Source organism: Olea europaea, unplaced genomic scaffold, assembly GCF_002742605.1.
Source record: "Olea europaea var. sylvestris unplaced genomic scaffold, O_europaea_v1 scaffold1045, whole genome shotgun sequence".
NCBI lineage: Eukaryota > Viridiplantae > Streptophyta > Magnoliopsida > Lamiales > Oleaceae > Olea > Olea europaea.
The window spans coordinates 216,813-222,481 of NW_019227790.1; the positions used below are offsets into that span (position 1 = coordinate 216,813).

The 5,669-nt window shown below is 35.6% G+C and overlaps 1 pseudogene; it reads right to left on the reverse strand.

Annotated features, from left to right (window-relative positions):
- Nucleotides 1–3,087: 3,087 nt before the first annotated feature.
- Nucleotides 3,088–5,288, reverse strand: LOC111372900 (annotated as a pseudogene).
- Nucleotides 5,289–5,669: the final 381 nt, after the last annotated feature.

Below are 5,669 nucleotides of genomic sequence, written 5' to 3' on the forward strand. Positions count from 1 at the left end.
TGCTTGTAGTTATGATATGGGTTTTCACAAACGGCGCCAATATGTTGATCTCATTTTTGGTTGGAGGCCACGTAGACAACAAATACAGGGGCCACCCATGTACACATCAGCATAGTCTAATATTCTAGGATAGGCAAGCGATGTAGAACAGTATGAGAAAGGGCATGGAGCAGTTCAAAGACGCAAGATGATGACGTTCGGAATCTGCCAAGACATTTATAAAATGATTGTATAATAATTACCAATCGTGGTTGATGAATATGTACGAAGACTCAATTGTGTAGCAAGGAAATAAAATGGAGTAAGTTCTTTGGTATTTACTCGTGTATTCAATCTTGTATTCAAAGTTGCATCATCCTTACAATAGTAACATGGGAAAGTATTTATAGCAGTATAAAGTAGATTGTGGCCCTCGGATGGGAGTACACGTGGCCTCATCTCCTTGATCCATACATCTAATTCTAGGCATCACTTTTGACTTGCTAGTCCACTTTACATTTATTAATTGGCAGGTCCGCTACTTTGTTTGACAAGACTTGACACTTAAACACTATGATAGACGTCTCATCAATCATTCGAAGAAGATATTTTTGTAGAAATGGAACTCTTAGAAGAAGTGATAGTGAAGGCACTTCAGAAGTCTTAGCTTCGACGCATGGGTGGGCCTCGGAGTAAACCACCTCAGCCAATGCTCTTCGGACCTAAAAATGCTAAGCTTCAGTTGAAATGTTAACTCTGGTTGCACTCAAGGTCTTCGGGGCCTTGGCCATCATACCACATGTTTTGGCTTAAGTGGGCCAAGGGCTACTGTGGCTCAATCACATGAAAATTTGTGTGTCGAGGCGTAACAAATAACTTTGTTATGGATGGAAAATAGAGAGAAATATGGAGCAAATCAGAGCAATTAAACTAACCAGAAAGATCATGGCTTTTTAACTGAGAAAAGGAAGGTTCAAAATGCATGCCTCACTTTTCTACATAGTAGTAATCATAACTTTTTAACTGAGAAAAAGGAGGTTCAAAATACATTCCTCACTTTTCTACATAGTAGTAATTGTTGGGAATTTACTTATCATGCGCAGCGAAAAATAAAGCAATTTACAATTCCCACCAAGGATCATTTGTGTTTAGATAGAAACTATGCTAGAAAATGTACCTTTTACGAAATCCGTAAACTCCTTTCCTATTCTTTTGTTCCAACGATTTTGATTTGCTATCCACAATTGTCCAATTGTCCAGCCTCCAACTGTGATCCACACAGAAAACAAGATTGTGGGATTAGGATTTTCTTCTTGTATTAGCAAGAATAATGAAAATCTCTACAAATTTTGAAAATCCTAGTTATATTTATATAAGCTCAAATGGGCTTGGCCTAACTCGATCCAATATTTAATTAAATCTGGTCCGTGAATTAATAAATCCAATTAATTAATTCAGGTATATAAATAAGCACCCCAATTAATTAATTTATTAGACACTTGTTAAATTAATTGATTGACAAATCACAATCTTCTAGTTCTCCTTTTGTGTGTGACCTATCAGGTTTCCGATCATGATACCTAACGACATGAAATATTATTTTGATCTAATCAAAATTGATAAACTAAAACACCCTTTTAATTTATCACTAATTCACACTCGCTATTCCAGTTGACATCAAGTAATGTGTTAGGGCAATACATGTGACGAGAAATGTCACGTGGTATGACAAAACCAAACTCGTTGGTTTACCATGAGACTATAATCCATTCGTCAATATGAAATCAATATAAGTCGGAAACTCCTTTTCGACTTATGAGTATACTTTGGCCAAGAATTTTGTTATCGATCTAATTAAATGAAATGCAGATCATAATCTCTTACTATCTAAGAGTGATAAATCCTCTATTGGTCATTCACAATCTTCATACGATTCTTGACATACCCGAACGATGTTGTATTAGCGGCATTTGACAGAGCAACATCCAATACCGTCAAAGCATGACTGTCCTCATATAAGGTACTATGACGACCTCAAGTCAAAGGACCAATTCCACTACCGAACGTTAGAGATTAACCACTGACACTCAAATAATTATCCATGTGGAATCTCTCAACGAGTCTCCAATGTTTTGTTCTATAACAAAATATCCACGTGTTCATTTAAGTATCACCACACTTTAGCTTATGGGATAAGCTACTTACTTTACAAGTAAAAAATGTCACACGTGATGATCTATCCATAATAACGATATTCGTATCTTGTTATTACTTACAGCCATAGACAATTTAAGACTCAATCATATATAATTTGTATCTCACAATTACAACTCATTGTGATTAACAAATTATCAAGATTTGAATTTACGGACTCTATTTTTTAATTAAATTGAATATTAATTAAATAGATCTGCCATACAATACATCAATTATATATTAAAAGTATTTATGTCCAAGGTTGATAGAAACTAGCTAACTTGGCTGCGTAAGAGCCGTCCATTTTCACCTAACAAATAAGACTTATTTATGTTAAACAATGGAATCCCTACAGAATGTGAATTTCCTTCTTCTTACCGTGTGGAAACCGAAGTTGAGATGTCAGTAGCAGGAAATTTAGAGTAAAGATTCAACTCCATCAGAAAAATACATAGAATACTATACTAAAAAGAACAATGCGAATTATAATATGGCTTTAGTCCTTTATTCCATAATTTTCCATCTTCATACGGCTTAAGCATACTCTATGGACCTGCAAAAATAGAACACTGGTGTCAGGATTGTTTTCACCAGTATACCCTGAATACCAGCATTCAAGAACTGAACAAATGAGAAGAATTGCCTATTACTTAATGGAAGTTGTTGCTATTCATTCAATCTAGTGCAAAGAAATGAATCTCTGATCACTGAGAGTTCCTTGTATACTTGGTCTATACTCATACTAACTCGAAGGAAGTTTACAGAACATACTACTCCAATTTGAAGAATGCATATCAAGGACTCTTGCTCTTCACTTGTCAAGTTTCTCCAACCTTCAAGCCATGTTTTAGGTATTCCTGTCACTTCACACAGTGCTGAGTTGTCTAAAATTTCCATTGCTCGATCTGGTAGCTACATTTTGACAAAATTGTGAAGAGTCAGATTATCTTGGAATTGTTTGTCCGTAGGCCTCTTTCCAGTGAAAATCTCTAACAAGAGGATCCCAAAACTATATACACTCCCAAGATGGACACATGCTTGCCCATCCCATACTCTAAAAAGTTGATTGATTGTATAATTTGCATTCAATTGTTATGTAAATGCATTCAATTCAAAACTTACTGTGATTGTGTAACCTCCCGTCTCTGTGTGTCAATTGGGTTTGGCACATTATTGTCTAAATTCGAAAATATAGAAAAACACATTAATTGTAGTTACCTGGAGCTGCATATCCAATGGTTCCCTTAATACCAAGCGAAGAGAATTGATTTATATCCGCGCTTGCATTGAACTTTGGAAGGAGCTGAGCTAAACCAAAATCACCTACATGGGCAGTCATATCGTTGTCAAGAAGAACATTCTGTGGCTTTAGATTGCAATGAACCAGAGGTGTTTGGCATTGATGGTGAAGATAAGATAATGCAGAAGCCACGTCTGTTGCAATGCTAATCCTTTGAAGAATGTTTAAACTCTTGCAATTTATCTATTCTTCTCGATGTAACCACTTATCTAAGCTCCTATGCAACATGAATTGGTACACTAGAGCTTTAAAATCATTGCCCTTAAAATCAGTACTTGAACAAGCAATTATGACCTTGACGAGTTTCTGGTGCCAAATACTTCTCAAAGCTTCCCATTCAGCCATAAAGCTTCTACTGGCTCTCCTTTGTTGGAGGTTAAGAAGTTTAACTGCCACTACGGCTCCACTTGAGCTGATAATTCCCTTGTAAACTGTGCCAAAGCTGCCCATTCCAATCAAATTTTCTGAAGAGAATCTTTCAGTTGCATATAGAAGCTCTTCGTAAGAAATCTTTAGGAAGAAGTTCAAAGTTGTAGATACATCTTTTGGTTTTTCTTTTGATTTTTGCATCCAACAGATCACAAATAGAGAAAAAGACACAGTAGCAAATGATGCAACGATGACAATTGTCAATAATAATTTCACAGATTTTGTAGGAAATAGAAGTGGACTTAGGAGGAGGAAATGATTTTCTATTCAATTATGGATTTACCTTCAACTCAAGATTACATAGGTATTTATAGGACTTCCTATCACATAAGTTCATCCCCTCAATTTAATTCTACTACATGCACCACAATTTACTAGGTACACATTAATTAATAATACATACATACATGAATCACAATTAACTAGGTGCATATTAATTAATAATACATGTATTTCAAACTCCTAAATTCATGAAACTAAATTAAATAGGTTAAATGCATGTTTATTTTTCTAACACCCCCCTCCTCCCCCCCTTAAACATGAATTTTGCATACTCCAAGCAAGCTTCTTAATGCCTTGAAAGTATTGAACTTGAGAACTTTGGTAAGAATATCTCCAATTTAGTCTTGAGACTTCACAAAATTAATCTTCACTACCTTGTTTGCAATGCATTCACGCACAAAGTGATATTTGGTATCTATATGCTTGCTACGTTCATGAAACAACGGATTCTTTGCTAAAGCAATGACTGATTTGTAATCCACACTTACTTCAGTAGGCTCTCTTTGTGCAAAATGAAGCTCATTCAACAAATTCCTTAGCCAAACTGCTTGTGTAACATAAGAACTGATAGCAACATACTCAACTTCACAAGTTGACAGAGTAACAATTGGTTACTTCTTTGAGCTCCAAGTAAAAGTTGTGTTACCCATGTAAAATAAAATCAATTGGCACTCTTTCGATCATCAATGTCGCCACCCTAATCACTATCACTGAAACCTCAAAGTCTGAAAACATTAGAGGCATAATAATGTAACCCGAAATCAAGAGTACCTTTGATGTAACGTAAAATTCTCTTCGCAGCTTTCAAATGTGTAGTCGTTAGAGCCTCCATATAACGACTAAACAGTCCTACTCCAAATAATATATCCGGCCTTGTACAAGTTAAATATCTCAGGCTTCCAACTAAGCTTCGAAACAAGGTTGGATCCACCTTTGGACCATCATCATATCTAGAAAGTTTGATGTTATATTTTACTGGGGTGTTAACTGGATTGCAATTACTCATGTTGAATTTCTGTAGAACTTCTTTTGCATAATTTTCTTGTACGATGAAAATGCCTTTCTCCGTCTGCTTCACTTCTATCCCAAGATAATAGGACATAAGTCATAAATCTGTCATCTCGAATTCATAGCACATTTTTCTCTTGAATTCTTTAAACGTCTTTAGATTGTTGCCTGTAAAAATTAGATCATCGACATACAAACAAACAATCAGAACACCATTGGCATTCACCTTAATGTAGAGAGCATGCTCATAAGGACACTTGGTAAAGCCATTCTCCTGAAAATATTTATTAATTCTACAATTCCAAGCTCTTGGTGCTTGCTTTAGGCCGTAAAGAGTTTTTTTTAATTTCAACACTTTGTCCTCATTTCCTTTTACTACAAAATCGGGGGGGTTGTTGCGCATAGACCTCCTCTTCAAGATAGCCATTGAGAAAGGTTGACTTGACATCCATTTGGAAAATTTTCCACTTGTTTT